Raw genomic sequence first — 21,178 nt, forward strand, 5'->3', positions numbered from 1 at the left:
CTTAAATATGGTAAAAATGCTAAACTTCTGGCCAGGCAGTGGTGGCACTCACCTTTAATCCCAGCACTCGGGAGGCAGAGACAGGCTCATCTCCGTGAGTTCAAGGCCAGCCTGGTCTACAGAGCTAGTTCCAGGACAGTTAGGGCGGTTACACAGAGAAACAAACAAATGAAAAGGTAAACTTCTCTATTTTTGATCACACTTAAATTTTTTTCAAATGCATAGCAAAAATTTGAAAACTGACTCAAGCACTTGCTAACTTAGGTGGTCAGCATATCCTGAAATGATCTCCTCATAAGAAGTAGGACAAAATCCTTTAAAACCAGGGCTGTAGATAGTTTCCAGGAGTCTTAGGCTGCAGTCATCCCTATCCTCCCCTTCAATACCTCTTCAAAACATAAAGACCCTTGACAAAAGCTTCCCAAGTGGTAACTTTAGCTGAGATGAAGCCCTAGTCTTGAAAAGCACCCCATCCCTGAAAGACAGGACAGCTGTGCTCCCAGAGGTGGAGGACAGAAGGTGTTTGGGGGGGTGGTAGAGGGAAGGCATGGACGGCGGGGGGCCTCTGGAAGGCTACAGAAGGGTCAGGGTGGGACATGGAAGGAGGTCAGTGGGAAGACGTGAGGACAGCGAGGGGACAGGATGAGGGAAGCCATTGAAGGAGGCATGCACGTGGCCAAGGGGTGACCTCCCTGGTGGCCATGGCCGTGAAGGTCATATAGTCACTGGCTTTTATTCCTCAGCACTCTCCTTTCAAGACTGGGTCTCGTATAACCCGGGCTGACCTTGAAATTGCTGTGTAGTCATGGTGACCTGGAATTCCTGGTCCTCCTGCCCACTCAGCTGGGGTCTTCAAAGCAGGGAGGCGATGTGATTCCATCTGGGGCTTTTGAAAGGAAAGTCTGAAAGCCTTGTAAAAGGCAACAGAAGGAAGGAGGGTGCTTATCTCGTGAACCTCTGGGTCAACACTCAGGACTCGTAACCCAGGCCCGTCTTCCCTTGGACTTGAATGAACTTGTTGGTTGCCATCTGACCATTGGGTGAAAGGGAAATTCCATCAGCTGCAAAAAATAAAAAATAAAAATAAAAATGGCATTGCTCAACAGAGAGTGAGACAGCTCAGAGGAGCCTGGTGGAGCAGTGGGGAGGAAGCTGAGTGAGAGCCACAGCTGAGGGGCGACTGTTTCTCTGGCAGACACACACACACACACACACACACACACACACACACACGCACGCACGCACACATGGCGTGAGCCCTATAGACTCGGAAATGCTGATTTGCCCACAGACAGTGAATGGGACACGAGGTAGTGACAACTGTTCCAGTCTAGTGTCTCAAGTATCTCACTTGAGAAAACACCCAGGTGTCCCTGTGGCCCTCTCAAGGCCAGGGCAAGGCAGCTAGGCCTCCCCGGGTTGTCATCTATGAGCAGACGCCCCCCAACCCACGGCAGGCCTCTCCTAAATCATCGTGTTTACATGCATGCTGTTTAATACGGACAGTGAGCAGATCCATGGATCAGTTAATAGGCATTTAAAAGCATTTACTCAGTCCCCACAGCAGTTTATGGAAAGTGCGTTTAGAAAGCCATTGAGGTTATTGGTATTCTAAAGTGCTCAGGGATCCCAGATGAAAGGGCCTCGTAACCAGGAAGTATTTATAACTGGAGAAGGAACCCTCCACACCCGCGTTATACAACACCGCCACCACCCCCTGGCATGCCGGACCTGTCAGCCCATGCGGCGTGTATGTTTAAATTACACTGTAAATTCTACAGGGTGGAGACCTTGTTTTTACGATTTGTAAAGCATCATGAATAACCATGGCACTCTGTAAATAAATAAAAACCACATGAAACGATGGAAATAGATGCCTCCTCCCCTGTGTGTTTGGGAATTTGTCCCTCATTTCAAAGTCCTTGGGTTCAATGGATGCCACTCTGCAAAAGTGATGTGGGACATTACAGTAGGATTTTTGTCTCCCCGAACTCCCTTTACAGAAGTGTGATCGTGTAGTTTTATTTATCTTCAGTCTACAGATCCGCTGGAGCTGTCGTAACTTCCCGAAGAGCACAGAGAGAATAGTTTGACAAAGTCACATGGCAAAACAGAGGTGACATGGGGCTGTCCTTGAATCTGACTCTAACCTGTGGTTTACCCTAGAGTGGTGGTAACTACCCCTGAGAAACCCCCATCAAGACTGATATTCAGCTGTCAGGAAGGAAGGTGTGGTTACAGCCTCCTCATCAGCCGTGGGATGTTGCTATGGAGATAGAGGTGGGACTCTAGCCCTCTGACCTGACTTCTGGGACTCCCTCCACTCTGGCATCACCTCCCTGGCTTCTCAGTGCCTTACCTTTGTGTGGGTCAGCTCTCAACTACTTGGTCTACAGGGAAGGTCAAATGAGGGCCAAGAGAGGCCCTCAGTGATCTGCCACAAACACCAATCACAGGCTCCGGTAAAAAGTCAAAATGAAAGACCCTTGGAAAGACAGCTTCTGCATTTGACACATAATGCTGCCTGATACAGTGAGGGCTCTTTCACCGAAGATCTTATTCTACACGGCACCCAATACCACCCCTTGCACATAGTAGCTGCTCACTAAACATTTAGCGGTTTGCTTTGTAACATGCTCAAAGAGATGAGTAATTACCTTTGAGCCATTAAGAGATATAAATGAAGAGCATTAAGAGCATTGAGTCAAAGCCTGTCTTAGCAGCCGATAGTTTGCCTGGCCACGGTACAAAGCTTAGCCGACTCACAGATTAAAAGCACCAACCAACCCAAGACTCAGTAAACAAAGACAGAAAGGAGCGCTAACATCAGTGGGACAGTCAACCCTCTTGGCCTGTTGGAAGAAGCACGGGCTTGCTAAGGATGAGTCCGTGGCTTTTTCAGATACTGAAGCTGATTTCTCATGTGACTAGGGCCAGGTATGAAGGAAGACGATGCAGAAAGCAACACAGAATGCTCTGGAATCATAGAAAGGGAGGAGGTGCCTTGGTCCCCATAGCCTTCCTATTCTTAGGTATAAATCAAGGTCACATACCTGGGCTGGTCCAGGATGGGGCACTGGGGACCTACTTACTCAGGGTCTGTTTGAAGAGTTTGCTTTGGGAGTTGAAAATGCATGGCTCTTCTAAAAACCTTTGCTCCAGGCTTCATTTTCTTAGCAGGGACACTCATAATAACTGTAAACTCATGTTTATGGTGGGGAGATAGTAAGTTCATAGAAGAAACACAAATGGCACACTCTTGGTCCTTTCATACCGTGGGAAGAATCAGTCACTCTCCCGACAGCAGCTCCTTCGATGGGAACAAAAGTAGCAATTCCTAGGAATTGATCAGTGAGGAGGAGAGGAACAGCCATGAGGCCAGTTCTAGCAGGAGACAGAGCACATGTCATTCCCAGAGACCCCACAGGTTCTGCAGGTCTAGAGCCACTAAACAGCAGTAGAAAGGAATGTTTTATTGGTCTCACTGGCCTGGAACTCAAGTAGACCAGGCTGATCTCAAACTTAGAGATTCACCTGTCTCTGACTCTCAAATGCTGAGGTTAGAGGCAGAGGCAAGAGAATCTTTGTAAGTTTGAGGCCAGTCTGGTCTACATTCCAAGTTCTAGGCCAGCCAGGGCTACATGGAGAGACCCTCTCTCAACAAAACAAAACAAAGTTTCATTGCCTATTGTTATAATGATGCTTACTTAGAGGGTAAAATACCTGATATAAAGGCATGGGCTGCCGCATAGTATGCAGCAAATAATAGTGTTTAAGAAATAATTCTGTCCCATAACACAGGCTTCACAGGGAAAGCTCCCTACTGTCAGGCCACAGAAGTAAGTTTTGCTGTACAAACCACTGCTCTGAGGTCACTGCCTCCCAGAGGGCCTCTCACACGTAGAGACAGCAAGTGACTGGACTACGCAAGTAGACATGTCTCTGTCAGCTGCCTTTCAGCTCACTGTGTGACTCTGATAAGAATAATTTCTGTTTTCTGACTGTCGAGGAGTCCGCCTATGAACTGTTCACCGATCCATTTGAGAAATACTAACTCAACACAGAAACTGCATCTCTTTGGGAGTGACTCGCAGGCGGTAAGGCACACACGTGTTCTTGCAACATTTGCTTACGTTGGTAAGATTTTGTTTTTGAATGTTCAAATTGCGTCTCCATCCACGGCCCCAGCAGAGCTAGCACTTCCGGTGAGAGTGTGAGGCAAAAGGATGATGTCAGGAAGCCAGGGTGCTCCCAGAACATCCTGTCAAGGAAGCCAGGGTGCTCCCAGAACATTCCTGTCAAGGAAGCCAGGGTGCTCTCAGAACATTCCTGTCAAGGAAGCCAGGGTGCTCCCAGAACATCCTGTCAAGGAAGCCAGGGTGCTCTCAGAACATCCTGTCAAGGAAGCCAGGGTGCTCCCAGAACATCCTGTCAAGGCCCACATGTTGCTAGAGTTGGCGCTGTGAACCAAGAAGCCCCTAATCGCCCAGGGACCCTCACTGCCCGTGTTCAGCTTGGGTTCCTTTAGGGAAACACTCAGAATCTCTTGTGAACTAATCTTCATGTTCCTCTGTAGAGGCTGTGTAACCAGACAGCACAGAAACGGGCCCCAGAGTGAAGGCCTGATTGGGGTTGACAGAAAAGGAGAAGGAGCATCGGGACAAGACAGCATGCATCTCTCTCTGGGAGGTAGGCTTGGCGATTTTGTCTGTTCCTCATTTCTCCAAAGGGCTAGCCTGTGCCCGTCCAGACCACGTTCTTAAAACGAGGGTAGGCTGCCAGTCTCTGACTGGTCCAGGAGGCTCTGGGATACGGGGAGAGAGGAAGTTGCTCCTCTTCGTCACACATGTGGCGGCAGAGTCTGCCATCCTGAGGCCAGTAGCCGGAAGCCAGGCAGGCCCAAGTTAGGAGGACTTAGCGAAGTAACCTGAGCAGTGCCCTCTACAATCATGTGATCGATCGCCAGCCCCCCCCCCCTCACCTCCTCTGCGGATGCCTACCCATCCTAACTCGGGACCAGGGGAGTTGTCAGCCAAGTAGGAAGGACAGCTTTGCCATAGTCATTTCAGTGGGAGGTGCTGGCAGCTCGGGTGACTTGGCTCTTTGGATTTTACCACCCTCCTCCTCCTGACAGCCTGCTCCTGCCTAGGTGCACAAAGGGTTAACCAGCCTTGCAGGACTCAGCTGCCAAGAGGCCCTTAATGCTCACTCCAGCACTCCGGGGCTTGTATGCCTGTATTCTTACGCTGTTGGAGTGGCCTGTTCATGGCATCTGGTTCCCTGGCAACAGCTTTCATTGGCTCATTCAAAGAGCTTTCTTCCTAAGAAAGCTCCGACCGAGCCTCCCACTACCACTACTAATCACTATCTCCGCGCCTCGCTCAGGATGCAGCTGGTATGAAAAACAGCATCTGCGGATGCGGGGCGGTACCGCTACGATTGGGCTGACTACTCCTGCCTTGCACTGGTTTTCTCCAGGACTAGGTGGAAGTGGTTCGCCTTTCCACTAGGACTGAGGGAGAGACTCTCGGCCAGAAAGTTTTCCCGATGCTGGAGTTCTTTGTTCGGCAGGAATCAAGTCTTTGTAATTGACTGGTTGCTTTCTGAGCGCTCTGTCGAGGGGCATGACCGAGCTGAGAGAACCCAGACAAGAAACCCAGATTGTGGATGGCTTGTCCCAGGCCAGCAGCAAGCCGGGACAAAGTCTGTCTCCCTTAGAACCTGGGGAACCTGACAGCTGCTCCACCCTCCCACAAGATGTCAGCAACTCCAGATTTGCCGAGAATGGCAGCAAAAAGGAGCTCTTGATTACAGTTTTTTTTTTTTTTTTGAGGGGGAAGAAAAACTTGACTATCATTTCTAATAAAGAAGAGAACTCCTTCGGGAGTCTCAGACTCACTGAGGATCACTTGGGGTTGTTTTGTCTGGAACTTGAACAAAATGAAAATTTACAAAGCAGAGTTGAGGGAGAAGGCAAGCTATTTTTGTTCACCTGTGTCAATCTGCCTAATTCATTCTGGCATTAAAAAAAAAGTTACCAAATTTCATCTAATTCACTTAGACTCGCAGAAATCTAAACACTGAGCACGATCAGGAAATAAAAGTATTTGAGATTTATAGTCACGGTGATCAAAGACATTGACTTCCCGCCTGGCCACCTACTGTGTGTGCATCCTTGTCTATGTGGAGATGCGATGGGAGGGGCTAGAGAGCCGAGGCTTCAAGGACGCAGGACTTGTGCTTACGTCGCCTGGAATAGGGTCTTTTCTGCTGCTTCAAGGATGGTCTGATCCTTGGGTCTCTGTGGGGTGAATGGAGAAGGGTTGGCGGTGCTCTGTCATATGCTGTCAAAATACGCAACTGGGGACACACAGCAACAGGCATTTGAGGGACATTTGAGGTCCAAGTCAATTCTGTTCCCTATTAGAGTGCAATAGGGAGATCTGCATAGTCTATTTCAGCTCCTTCATCTGGAAATAGAGATGACAGGACCTACCATGAAGGCCGGCTGCTCCCTTCTCCTGCCAGGCACTGACAAGCTTTGGAAGCTCCGCAGGGTGATTCTGATGTTCAGCCACTTTGAAGAACCATGGGTGATGCCAGGCATTGGTGGCGCACACCTTTAATCCCAGCACAGGGGAGGCAGAGGCAGGCAGATCTACAGTTTGAGGCAGTCTACAAAGTGAGTTCCAGAACATCCAGGGCTACACAGACAGACTTTGTCTCAAGCAAACAAACAAAAACACCATGGACGAGGGCTGGGTCTATAGCTCAGTGTTGGCTGATTGCCTAGCGTGTGTGAGGCCCTAAATCTAAATTGTCAGACTCTGAGGGAAAACAAGAGCTGTTGGAGAAGAGTTGGGATACAGTGTATGCAGCATCCATAAAGCCCTGAGTTCAGCCCCCAACCCCAAAAGAAACAAATCAAAACAAACAAAACTCATCCATGGATGCACCATTTGGAAGGCTCTTTATAGGTTTTTGTTTGTTTGTTTTGTTTTTCTTTCTTTCTTTTAGCCTGGAGAATTCCTTGAAAAGCAGAGCATCTTAAGCCTAGGGACATAAGAAGGTATTATTTATAGAAATAAAATTACTTTCCCCTTCCTCAGAGTAAGGAGTTAGGCTGGAAAGAAGGCATAGTTCACTGCCCAGAAGCACACTCCCTCCTTTGAGCCGGAAGTGATTGTTATCCACAACGAAGATCTTCAGGTTCCAATTGAAGACCCAGAGAATAAAGACGTGGAATTTGGTCAGAACAGTAGGTTTTATAAAATAACTCACATTTTCATTAGTTAAGTTACAGGGGACTGGAGAGATGGCTCAGTGGTTAAGTGTACTGGCTGCTCTTCCAGAGGACCCAGGTTCGATTCCCAACAACCACATGGCAGCTCACCACCACAACTCCAGTTTTCCAGGGATCCGAGGTTCTTTTCTGACCTCTGCAGGAATCAGGCCCACAAATGGTGCACACACATGTATGCAGACAAAATAACCATACACATAAAATAAAAATAAATGAAAATAAAATACTTTAAAAATTGCATTACGTGTGTGTGTGTGTGTGTGTGTGTGTGTGTGCCTGTGCTATGGTACAAATGCAGACGTCAGAAGACAACTCCTTTTACAGTTTGAGTTCTAGGGATAGAACTCAGGTGTTAGCCTTGTCACCGGGACCTTTACTTGCTAAGCCATCTTTGCCAGGTGCTGCAGACAAATCTTAATACATCAGTGGAAAGATGGTGACTTAGTGGCTAACCACAGAATATGTACAGTTATATACAGACTGTCATACCCCTCTTGTTGATATGACTAACACCTGACCGAGGAAATGTAAAAAAGGAGCATTTGCATGCTGTGCTGGCTTGTCATGTCATGTCAATTTGACAGAAGCTAGAGCTGAGAGGAGGGACCCTCAACTGAGAAGATGCTTCCATGAGATCCTGCTGTAAGGCATTTTCTTTTTAGTGATTGATGGGGGAGGGCCCAGCCCACTATGGGTGGTGCCATCCCTGGGTTGGCGTCCTGGGTTCTATAAGGAAACAGGCTGAGCAAGCCATGAGGAGCAAGCCAGTAAGCTGCACTCCTCCATGGCCTCTGTACCTAGGATCCTGTTCTGTTTGAGTTCCTGTTCTGACATCCTTTGAAGTATACAGTGATGTGGATGTGTAAGCTAAATAAACCTTTTCCTTCAAGTTGCTTTTTGGTCACGGTGTTTTGTTGCAGCAATAGAAATCCTAACTGAAACGGGCTCACAGTTTGAGGTTATGGCCCATCACAGGGGAATTATGGCTGCAGGAGACATCTGATCACACATAATTAGGAAGCCAGGAGCAATGGGGGCTGGTGCTCAGCTCATTTTCTCCTTTTATTTAGTTCAGGAACCCCAGCCCATAGGCTGGTGCTGCTGGTGTGCAAAGTGAGGCTTCCCGCCTTTTCAGAGATACTCTCACAGACACACCCTGAGGTGTGTTTCCATGGTGATTCCAAATCCCATCAAATTAACAATCAAGACAATTACACACAGTGGCTATGTCACCAGGGCTCTTTGTGGTTAGTACAATATGGGGTAGGCCAAAGCAACACGGGAGACTGTGTTTAGAAATCCCAGACTCTGTACGATGATCCCAAGCCAACCCCAGACTGTTCTTTTTGCTCTTCTATTGTGAGTTCCACTAGTAATTTAGGGTAGAGCCAGAACAAACTGGTGTTAGAACCCCCTATATTTTCTTTGGAGTTCAGTTCCACGTATGAACATAAGAGTGGCATGCTGGCTCCCTGTGGTGTACTGTCTTAGTTAGGGTTTCTGTTGCTGTGAAGAGACATCATGACCACAGCAACTTTTATGAAGGAAAACATCAATGGGGTGGCTTACAGTTTCAGAGGTTTAGTCCATTATCGTCATGGTGGGACATGGTGGCATGCAGGAAGACAGTGTTAGAGCTGAGAGTCCTACATCTTGATCAGCGGTAACAGAAAGTGTCTGATACACTGGGTGTGGCTTGAGCATATGAGAGACCTCAAAGCCCACCTCCACCGTGACACACTTCCTCCAACAAAGCCACACCTCCTAATAGTGCCACTCCCTACACAGGCCATTTTCCTTCAAACCACTACACATACAAAGTCAGTCTTTTGGAGGCAGCTGCCTAGAACACATGATGGAAGCGACTTCAGAATGCTAGCCTAGTTAAAAAAAAGAAAAGCTCATGAATGATGATGATGAGTGATGTCTTTCACAGGTAAGGGAGGAGACTGAACTGTGTGTGATACACATGATGGAAGCGACTTCAGAATGCTAGCCTAGTTAAAAAAAAGCAGAAAAGCTCATGAATGATGATGATGAGTGATGTCTTCCACAGGTAAGGGAGGAGACTGAACTGTGTGTGATACATATACAGAGATTTGCCAACTCAATGTTAACTCAACAGAACTCCCATTCTCACTCCAGGGTGTGGATTTAATCATTCTCAATAATTCCTTTCAGCATTAATCGATGAGAAAAGTTAAAGGAGTAATCTAACTTACTATTATATTAACCCTAGTTCCTCAGTCTCAAGATGCCATTTAAGTACACTCTTGTTTAATGATGAGATTTAAGGGGGATAAACATGATAACTGTGAAGTTGAAAATATCCATGTGTTCTTAGTTAGTGCCTCTTTCGGTGTTGTTTGGTTTGGTTTCCAAGACAGGGTTTCTCTGTATAGCTCTGACCATCCTAGAATTTGCCTTTTAGACCATGCTGTCCTTAAACTCAGAGATCTACCTGCCCCTGCTGTACAAGTGCTGGGATTAAAGGCATAATGTCTTGGGAATGTGCCTCTTTCAAAGTCAGGCTAACTAGCTTCTCTGAACATTGTGATTAATGTCAGTGACGCTCAGTATTGGGGGTGCTCATCAGCATTGGGAGTGTTCATCAGCATTGAGGGTGCTTATCAGCCTTGGGGTGCTCATCAACATTGGGGGTGCTCTGTATTAGGAATGTTCATCAGCATTGAGGGTGCTCATCAGCTTTGGAGGTACTCAGAAACTTGGGTGGGATTTAGCTTGCGAATGGAGACTAGGTGCTCTGACTGGTAGTCTTATTATTGGAGTATCAGGGTTTCTGCTTGTTTTTCCTGTTTGGCTAAATTCAGCTTTGTCCTTCCCTTAATTAGATTATCTGTTTCTAGAAGCTTCTTGAGAGATACCTGGTACTCAGGGTGACTTTCAATAAGTGAGTTGCTTCTCTCAAAGTACCTTGTTTCTCCTGAGACATCCACCAGTTTTTATTGTAGAGTTCTAGTGCCCATTGTGTGGGCTGCCGTCTTCCCTCTATATGGTGTGGAGTGTTTGATGTGTTTTGCTGGAAGACAGACAAGTAAAGTCATGCTTCAGCAATGAATACTGAATCTTCACTTATTGTAAATACTCTTTTCTGCATTTATTGAGTTCTCAAATGGGGGCAGAAGACAACGACTCAGAGCCAGCTCACTCTCCTGCTCGAGGGTGGCAAGTATTCAAAAAATTGTAAGTTGCGATGGGACTTTGAGGATAAGGTAGGTATCTAAAGACTGGTGTATGGAGGTGCACTCCTGGAACCCCAGCTCTCAGGAGGTGGATGCAGGAAGACAAAGACTCAGGGACTGTTCTGAGATACACGAGAACTTGTCTTAAGAAAGAAGAAAAATGATGGAGCAGCAGGTAAAGGCACTGGCTGTGCGAGCCTGAGGGTGCAGGCTTGAGCCCTGGGACCCAGGGAAAAGTCAGATGCAGGTTTCACACACTAAGTTGAGACAGCCCACCTCAGCAGGGTGGAAAGTGAAAGAATGGGCAGCCAAAAGTTGTCCTTTGACCTTTACAAGTTTCGAGAGGGGGGGGGGACAAAGCAAACCTTGAATATGTGTCAAGATCCTAGTGCCCAGAGTAGGTAGGCAGTCCCCATCTCTACCTCAGTCCCTTACAGAACAGTCTTAGTGGATTTCCTTGTGCTGCATGTATTGTACATGGTAAAGTAGAAAGTATCTCAAGAAAACAAGGAAAATGGAAAGCATTAACTTGAAGCTGGCCATGGTGGTGCATGCCTGTAATCTCAACATTCAGGAAACTGAGGCAGGAGGACTGATAGTTTCAGGTTATCTGAGGCTACATAGTAAGACCCCTATACTGTGTACTCTTTCCCACCAGCTGCCTGGGTCCCACTGCTGCCTCTGCCCCCAAATAGCACCCAAGACACTATATTAATTATGAAGCTGTTGGCCATTTTCTATGGTTTCTTAATGGCTAGCTCTGACTTAATTATTAACCCATAATTACTAATATATATTTTTATAAGGTCTTATCTTACCAAGAATGCCAGACTTCCGCCCTCTCCTCCCAGGACCACATGGTGACTCCCCATTCTTGACTCCATTTCCCAGAATCCTCCTCGATTCCTAGTCCCGCCTATCTTGCTTCCCTATTGGCCAACAGTGCTTTATTATTAACCAATCAGACAAACATATATACAGACTTCCCCCATCAGACCCCCTCTTTTTTAAAAATTTATTTATTCTTCTTTCATACAATACATCCTGATGACAGTTTCCCCTCCCACCTCTCCTCCCAATCCTCCCCAACCTTCCCTCTCTCCCAGATCCACTCTTTCTCAGTTTCCCTTCAGAAAAGAGCAGGCCTCCCTGGGATTTCAACTGAACACAGCATGATAAGACATAGTAAGACTAGGCACAGACCCTCATGTTGGGTCTGGGAAAGGCAATCCAGTAGGAGGAAAGGGGTCCTAAGAGCAGGCAAGAGCCTAAGACAACCGCACTCCCACTGTTGGGAATCCCACAAAAACCCCTAACAATCATGACACATGTGATGTGCAGTGGACCTGGTGCAGACCTTGACTGTTGCTTCCATCTTGTGAACCCCTATGAGTCCTGCCTGGTTGATTCTGTGGACTGTGTTCTCCTGTTGTCCTTGACCCCTCTGGCTCCTATAATTCTTCCTCCCCCTCTTCATGGGGGTACCCCAAGCTCCAAGTGGAAGGACCCAATGGAGAGCTCCAGTTTGGGCTATCTGTCTGCCTAACGTTTGGCTGCGAGTCTGCATCTGCTCCCATCAGCTGCCGGAGGAAGCGTCTCTGATGACTGGGTTGGGCACCCATCATGTTTTTCTTCCTGGGTTACCTCATCCAGGCTGTTCTTCTCTAGTTCCATCCATTTGCCTGCAAATTCCATGATGTCATTTTTTTTTCCAAGAGAGGGTTTCTCTGTATTGTTTTGGAGGCTGTCCTGGAACTCACTCTGCAGACCAGCCTGGCCTCGAACTCACAGAGATCTGCCTGCCTCTGCCTCCCGAGTGCTGGGATTAAAGGCATGTGCCACCAATGCCCAGCGATGTCATTTTTTTAATAGCTGAGTAATACTCCATTGAGTAAATGTACCACATCTTTCACACACACACACATTTATTTATTTTTATGTGTATGGATGTTTTGATTGTGCACCATGTATGTGCATTGCCCACAGAGAGAATGTTGGATTCTCTAGGACTAGAGTTACAGGTAGTTGTGAGCTACCATGTGGGTGCTGGGAATTAAGCTCAGGTCCTTTGGAAGAGCAGCCAGTGCTCTTAAGCCCTGAGCCATCTCTCCAGTTCTTCGGTCTAGGGATATGTAGGTTGTTTCCATTTCTGGCTATTATGAATAAAGCTGCTCTGAACATAGTTGTGCAAGTGTCTCTGTGGTCGGGTGTATGCCCATGAGTGCTATAGCTGGGGCAAGACTCCCTGAAACAAAACAACACATGCACATGCACAAGTTCTCTGAGTGCATGCCTGCGCACACACAGACACACACACACGCACGCACGCACGCACGCACGTGCATTGATTTATATAAGAGAGGATGAAGCCAATGCTGTAAGAACTCAAAGAAGGGCGGAGGGACGGGTGCCCCTCACTGGATGTTGAAGAAACAGGTTCGAAGTGGGACAAGTAAGAAGAAAACACACTTGGGGGTGGCCATGTAAGAGCACCTCTCCATGTCACCAGCTCCAAGAGGAGAAACAGCAGGACCCTCATTGCTGCACTCTGACTATATCACATTTGTGCCAGTTAGCCTTCTACAGGCTGCTTCTAACCCAGGTCTGAGTTATACCATGGCAGGCAGGCTAAGGCCTGTAACACTGCAGACAAGGTGCGCCTCTGATGGGTAACTGGTTTAGGGATTCCGGTTGACTTTGCAAAACTTTCTCACAATGGCGCAGCAGTCTAAGACACCTCTGCCCAGCCTGCCTTTCTTCCCATTCTCCTTCATATGGTGGATCTGTGCCCTGTCTGTTGCTTCTCCTGGCTCCAGCCCCATTTTCCCTCACAGGTGTTTTCCCTAATAAATCTCAGACACATCTAATCTTGTCTTGGTATCTGTTTCTTGGAGGACCCAGATGGACATACAACTCTTGTGACGATGCCAAGTCGGCGTCCCCACTGCATTCCAAAGCTCCTGTTTCATTTGCTTGATTATTCCTTCCCAATTATCTTCCTAATTACCACCGTCTTTTAGAAGTTGGTGCTGCTGGATATTCTCTAGGGAAAAGACATTGTAACTAGGAGGAAGTGTCCATGGGAAATTCCCACCACGGAAAAAAAGCAGGCCTAGAGAATAATTAGAGAAACACCCTAATTTTTCCTTATTTTAATTACTTTTAATAAGCTTTCGAAGGGGGGAGGGCAGAGAGATGGCTCAGCAGTTAAGAGCACTTGTTCTTCAGAGGAGTTGAGTTTCATTCCCAGCACCCACACGGTGGCTCACAACCATGCATACTTCTCGTCCCAGGGGCTTCAATGCCTTCTTCTGACTTCAAGGGCACCAGACAAGTGCCTGGTACAGATACACACATGCAGGCAATATACGCATACTCATTAAATAAAATACGTCTTTAGAAATGTAAGACGTATCTTTAACTTTTAAGTTTTAGTTTTGGTTTAATGAGACAAGGTTTTATTTTATAGCCCAGGCTGGCTTGAAACTTGCCATGCAGCGCAGAATGACCTTAAACATGCAATGGTTTTCCTGCTTCTGCCTCTTGAGTGCTGGGATGACAAGTGTGTGCTACTACATCAGGTTTGTGTGGTTCTGGGGGTTGAATTCAAGGCTTTGTGGATGCTAGGCAGATGCTCTACCATCTGGTTTACATCCCCAGCCAAGTTTATGGCCCATTAGCCAAGCATGCACCACCTAGTTTCTCTGCACTGAGATGTCTTCAGGTTTTCAACTGGGGAATTAGACAAGCAATAGTCACTCAAAAATCCATGATTTAATACACTCTCTTGAGATGAACTTACTTTTCTTTCTTCCTTCCTTCCTTCCTTCCCCACTTCCTCCCACATACATGTATTGAACAACTGTGCTATGACCTGTATATAAGACTTGAGGAGCAGCCCCATCTTTTAGAGAGCTTGGAGACTGGGGGGTGGGAGGGGGTGTTTGGGTAGAGTGGGGGGTTGGAGGTGGGGGTGGGGGGTTGTAAACATATCAGCAAATGATTAAAATGTTCATATGAGTAAATCGTTCTTTCTTAGGGCAGTCATGAGATGGGTGGGGAGGGAGATGGGTGCTTGCTGTAGTCACATTAGCATTTCTGCAGGAAGTAGCAACCCCCATTCTTCAGAAAAGAACACATTGGATGAATTAGTTTTGGTTGCTAAAGCCATTTTGTCAGGAAAAATTAAATGGTTAAGGCTGGAGAGAAGGCTTAGTGGTTTGGAGACTTTCCAACTCTTGCAGAGGACCCAGCATTGGCTCCCAGCATCCAATATGACAGCTCACAGTTGTGTATAACTCCACTTCCAGGAAATTCAATGCTTCTTCTGACCTCCAAGGCCTTCGGCATGCAAACAGTGCGTATTATAATTAAGAAAAGTGGCACAAGAGAGAAAAACACCACACAACAGGGTTCAAGCAGAGGAGTTTTTTTAATTAGGGAAAGGTATCATAAAAAGGGGGAAGGGGAGGGGGGAGACCAGCCTCTGGAGACAGAAGCAGCAGGAGAGAGGAAAGAAGGACAGAGAGAGAGAGAGAGACAGAGACAGAGACAGAGACAGAGACAGAGACAGAGACAGAGACAGAGACAGATTGAGGAACAGACAGGGAGCAGGAGAGGAAAAAAGAGAGGGGTGGGCAGAGCCCTATTAAAGGGGAACATAGTGAATATGCACAGGCAGTGCTCTTAGCGACTGCAGCTGAGGGTGTATCCTGCCAGAACCCCAAGGGCAGGCCAGTACAGATGCCTGAATACTAACAGTGCACATACACACACTCAGGCACACATACATACACATAAAATATTTTTTAAAGAAAAAGAAAGTGGCTTTTGGAGCCAATGCATTTATAGATCATTTTGAACTTGTCAGTCTGTACCAGGCTTTGTGCTGGGAGCCCCTGCCTCAGTATCCCCAGTTCTGAGATTAAAAGTCGTGGCCACTATGCCCAGCTTTTACAAACATGCTCTGGGGCTCAAAGCCAGGTCCTTGTGCTTGTGTGGAAGCTTTTTACTGTCCCGACTGAGCCATTTCTCCAGGACTTAATCTTGCAATTTTAAAGGTGCACAGTCTAAACTGCCTGGGTTGGGGCTGGCAAGGTCCTATGGCAGGAGGCAATCTAATGATGGGAACTTATGTAAGGACAGATCACATGACAAGACAGGAAACCAGACAGCCACCGAGGAGGGGTCAGGCCTAGCTTTTTATATTGAAAATCTCTTAGGAACTTAGTCCCATCCGAGGGCAGGACTGTGAGGGCTCAATGACCTTCCTTCAGCAAATCCTACCACCACTTCCGGGCCAATGACCTCCCATTAGGCTGTACTTACCTAAGGTCTAGTACTTCTTAATATTGTTACACTAGGGCTCGCGTTTCTAACATGAGCCTTTGTGGGGTGAGGCAGGGAACAAGCCACATCCAAGTCACAGTAGGGTAAACAGAGGCCAGACAGCGAGGTCTTCTGTAAGTCACTGTAAGGGGATGAAGAGACTATATTGAAGGTTTTGATGATCACAAGGTCTTGATGGGATTTGTATTTTTTTTTAAAGGTGTCCCAGCAGGTTGTGGTGTCACAGATCTGTAATACCAGTATTCAGTAAGCTGAGACAAGAGGATTCTGGGTTCAAGGCCAACCTGGGCTACATAGCAAATTCAAGATTAGTTTGAGCTATAGAGTATGTTTGTATGTAAACCCAAACAAGGGTTGGGCAGTTCAATTGGTGGAGTTCTTACCTAGAATACAAAAGGCCTTGGAGTAGACATACACACAGACACATAGGCACACACATACACACACAGACACAGACATACAGACATATAGACACACACATACACATACAGACACAGATATACACATATACACAGACACATACACACACACACACACACACACACACACACTTACAGTGGATCTGACCACATGACATATCCCATCTTCTTCTCATGGAAGTAGGGTCTTCCCACAAACTCACCAAGGGGTACATTTTTGAAGGGTATTTGTCAGGAGCTAGGACAGTAAGAGTGGGGGAAAGGACGTTCCTTAGCTGCTCTGGCCCAGGAGGTCCCTTGCCTCCAGGAACCACATGGGTCAGATGGTGAAGGGAAAGGGCTTTGTTTCTGGCTCTGGCTGGTAGCTTTTCATTTTCTTGAAAGGTAAGAGCAAAATGGAGGGAGGGGGAATAAAGGTCTGTTCTCTTTTAAAGAGAGCTAGGGGAAATTGAGAAGAATTCAGAGAGCAAAGCATCACGTGACCTTACATCTGGAACAGCTGGATGCCACTGCAGTCCCCACCTGCCAATCCATGGGGACGCTGACCATGTACTGACAGGTCAGAATACTCAGGGGTAGCAAAGGACAGATTATAGATATAGGGGTCCCAAGGAGTTAGGCTCAAACATTGGCTAAACTGGCCAGTTCCTTAAACGTCCCTGAACCTCATCTTCTATCTGTAAGACCAGGTGACACCATGACTGTGAGGCTTAGACCAGCTAATGCATCACAGGTAGGGGAAACAAATGGCAGCTCTTACAGTTAGAGAGCATGTTGATTATGTTAGCTTTTCAGGGGCCAACCTGGGCTTTTTTCTTTCTCCTTTTTAGAGATAGGCCCTCACATAGCCCAGGCTGGCTTCAAACATACCATGTAGCCAAAAAAGTCCTCCTGTCTCAGCCTCCAGAGTACTGGGATTATGGGTGAGCACAAACATGCCCAGCACAGGCATGAGGCTGAGGCCACATAGGGCTAGCACAATGGAGCTGCATCCCCAGACCCAGGAAGCAGTCTTTGAAATTCCCATTTCCTCTTTCAAGATTTCCCAGCCAGTCTCTAACTTTTCTTTTCACCCACACTTCCTAGAAAAGCTATGCCAAGCTCTGGGAGGAGTTTTGAAACATACCTCTGCTTTTAAGTGAGTTCGGATTGCTTTTATTATGTGCCTTATTAAATTCCCATGGAAGGTTCTCATTTTCATCAGGCTACTGGCAGTTATGCTTTTTGGGGAATCTGGAAGCATTGGGAAGAGGATATCAACGTTCCCCTCTCCTTCCCTCTCCTCCCCATGGCTCTGCTCTATAGACCCGGACCTGGGATGAGAATGTTAATTTGTTTTCCCAGTTGGCGTCACCAGGTTCCAGGAACCACAGCCTCTGGTACCCTTAGCGCTTTACACATGGGGAAGGTAAGACAGGGGGAATGCCTTCCAGCATCTTGACTGCTCTGTGCCATGCTCCCTACCCAGTCCCTAGTGCAGTTGCAGGTCACTGCAGCCTCAGGAGCTTGCCTTTGAGAGCTGGTATTTTGTTGGTACAAAGTCAAGTCCCAACGGCAGGCTGACTTGGGTTGCAATGGAAAGTAGATTCCAAAGCTGCCCCTGGAATGTGAACTTTTCCTGGAAACTTTCCACGTAGCCTCTTAGAGAACAGCAGGCATCAACGTCTTCACACCAGGAGTCAATTAAAGAAACCCAAATTATTGCCATTCCAATAAACAGGGATCTCTGTTCCTCTCCAAATAAACTTGTTGGGATGGCCTCAGTGCCAGGTCTAATTACACAGTCAAATAGCATAAATCTGGTTAGAAGCCTTTTGTCTGCTTTAATTAATTTTCTCCTACAATCAAAGCTATTTTCAATAAATGTTAAATATGTATTTAAACAACTCCGGGGCTTCACATGGCTCCTCAAACCTGCTGGGGCTCTCTTTCATCTGTCCTTACTCCCTTCTGGTGAAGCATGCTCCTAGAACACTCTATTCTCAGGTAAAGACAAGAACAGCACATCTCTGAAATGCAGCCTGAGATATAAATACTTATATCCTGGGGACATGGCTCAGGTTAGAGTGGGGGTCATTTAAGGTGGTTCCGAATACTGTTACACATTGGAGTCACTGGATGGAAAAGGAGGTGAAGTAAATAGTAAGAAATTTAGCAGTTGGAGTCGAACTATGCCTTTCCAAGCTGTCTGAGACAGGACTTCCCAAATATAATCATTCTCTTTGAATTATTATTATCAGACAATAAAGTGCTGTGTAGTTGGTTGTTTTATACTATTTACTCTTTGCTCTTTAGCTCTTTGGGGGCCCACCACCCAGCTTCAAAATGCTCCCAAAAAATCACATGGAGGCTTATTATTAGTTATGAAAGCCCAGCCTTAGATTGGCTTGTTTCTAACCAGCTTTTCTTAAGTAATTATGCCATCTACCTTTTGCCTCTGGGCTTTTATCTTTATCCCATATATCTTTCTTATATTTTGGTTGTGAGCCTAGCCTTTAACAGCTGAGCCATCTTTCCAGTCCCCCATATACCTTCCTTTATGTTCTACTCTATGGTTTGCTGAGTGGCTGGCACTCGAAGTCGTCCTCCTCTCCCTCCTGGAGCCTCTTGCTTCTTCATCCCTCTTTTTCTCCTTCTATTCACTCTCTTTGCCTGCCAGCCCCGCCCATCCTTTTTCCTGCCTTGCTATTGGTTATTCAACTCCTTATTAGATGAATCAGGTGTTTTAGGCAGGCACAGTAACACAGCTCCACAGAGTTAAACAAATGCAACGTAAGAGAATGCAACATATCTTTGCGGCATTAAACAAACGTTCCACAGCATAAACAAATGCAACACATCTTAAACTAATATTCCATAACAGTTCTGGGCTGGTGAGAAGGGTCAGTGGGTAAAGTGCTTGCCACACATCCCCAATGAGTTTGACACATGGGTCCCCCACAAATGTGGAAGGGGAGAAGCAGCTCCACTAAGTCTCCATGGCACGTGAGAGCCTCTCCCCATAATAAAAAAGAAAAGGAAGTGTTCATTAAGAAACACCAAGTGGGGCTGATTGAGAACAGCTCGACACGGATGAGGTGAGCTGTAAGAAGCTAGGTAACCACATACCTGGAAGCCCTGGAGGACTCTCTGAATCCCAGGTGACACTCCAGTGGCCACCCCAGGTTAAGGTAGAAGCTTGGAAGACTATGTTTGTAAACCCCATGGAGGCATCTTCAGTATCAGGGAACCTGACATGAAGAACCACTGTCCAAAACCCAGGTACAGAGGCTCATGTCTGTAATCCAGTGGTTTCAACCTTCCTAATGCTTTGACCCTTTAACAGTTCTGCATGCTGTGGTGACACCCCCCAGTCATAGAGTTATTTTCATTGTTACTTCATAACTGTACATTTGCTACTTTTATGAACTGTAATGCAAATATCTCATATTCAGGAAATCTGATATGTGACCCTGTGAAAGGGTTGTTCGACCCCCACAGGGGTTTTGACCCACAGGAAGAGAAACACTGCTTTAATCCCAGCACTTTGAAGATGGAGGCAGGAGGATCAGGACCTCAAGTCCATCTTTTGCTCATCAAAGGACTGTTCAAGCCATCTTCACAGGACAAGGACCCCATGGGTGTAGAGAGAGTCAACGTGTCAGCAAAACTTACAGAGCTTACCGGCCAGCAGAAGAGCCTATCCAATCATTCCAGAGACTGTTACTCACCTCCTGTCTCCTGTGGATCAGACTGGAAAGGGGAACAACCACCTCTGGGAGAGGGTGTCTACTGGAGAAAAGAACATCAAAGCAAGCAAAGCGAATACACAGACAGACCAGTGAACAGGAGGACACCTCCATGGGTACCCTGACAGGGGCTGGAGGATACCAGGTTTCACTTTGCTTCCCTTCTGTTCACCTTGACCTTGACATGGTGATTCCATTGGCTTCCAGAAACTCTGGATCAAGGGCAGATGGGAATGGGGAAGAAGGATGACCCTGACTCATGGGCTAGCAAGAAAGGCATTGTTCTCTTGTTTCTTTGGTCCCTTGTGATCTCGTGGTACTTCCTGCAGCCTGCTGGTTCGAACTGTGCCTTTAGGGTCCCAGAAAGAACCTGGAGAAAATTTCCTAGGAACTTTCTAGCATCATACTCAACTGTGAGTCACTCCAGAGAAGGAGAATGAAAGGGGAAGCTTGTGTTTTTAAAAAATGGTGTGGTTTTTATCTACCAATAAGAACACAAAATAAAGGCTCTGAGAGTCAAGCTGGTGTCAAAACTTGGACCTGGGAACTTCTCTTTTTGCTTTATTGTCTCTACCTCAGCTTCCGGCCTATATGTGAGTCTTCCCCCATTAAGGTCACTGAAAAGAGGACAACATGACAGTTCAGGGAAAACTAGGGATACTCCACGCTTCCAGGTGGGAAAGCGAGGCACGAACATTGGCTGAACTTGTGGTTGGCTTGTTCCTGCAAAGTACGAAACTGGTATTGTGTCTAAAAGACACACAGCTTTTAAATTCTCCTTACCAGCTTTCAAGACGGTGGCGAGAACTGCCTGGTAGGTTGTAAAAAAGGAATACAGGGATGAGTGGAGGAAAGCAGAACCCTGCCAGATGTCCTCAAAGAGCAGAGACAATGAAAGGAGCCATGGACGATATTTACATCAGTGCCAAATGGCCAGGGTGGTGCCAAACTGGCCTGGTCTGGTTCCATCCCCCTGCAAAGCAGAGCCCTCCTGGGCAACGCTTCCTTAATGCCGAAAAGGGATTCATCTCCTAGACCGGGGCCAGACATTGGGCATGAACAGCAATGATCGCAGATCTTATTCTTAACTCCCATGAGGACGGCAAAGGGCAATCATTTTTGTCACTTATTTCCCTCTTGCTCCTCATTGCTCCACTACCCACCAAAGCAATTTCT

The 21,178-nt window shown here is 46.8% G+C and overlaps 1 long non-coding RNA gene across 1 annotated transcript; it reads right to left on the reverse strand.

Moving 5' to 3' along the window:
- Positions 1 to 212: 212 nt before the first annotated feature.
- On the reverse strand, positions 213 to 19,566 carry LOC121142814. Its single transcript, XR_005879922.1, has 3 exons — positions 19,383 to 19,566; positions 15,835 to 15,976; positions 213 to 1,061 (listed from the first exon to the last, which is right to left on the reverse strand). It is a non-coding gene; the product is annotated as an uncharacterized LOC121142814 (long non-coding RNA).
- Positions 19,567 to 21,178: the final 1,612 nt, after the last annotated feature.

The sequence above is a fragment of the Mesocricetus auratus genome, unplaced genomic scaffold (assembly GCF_017639785.1).
Source record: "Mesocricetus auratus isolate SY011 unplaced genomic scaffold, BCM_Maur_2.0 Super-Scaffold_100010, whole genome shotgun sequence".
Taxonomy (NCBI): domain Eukaryota; kingdom Metazoa; phylum Chordata; class Mammalia; order Rodentia; family Cricetidae; genus Mesocricetus; species Mesocricetus auratus.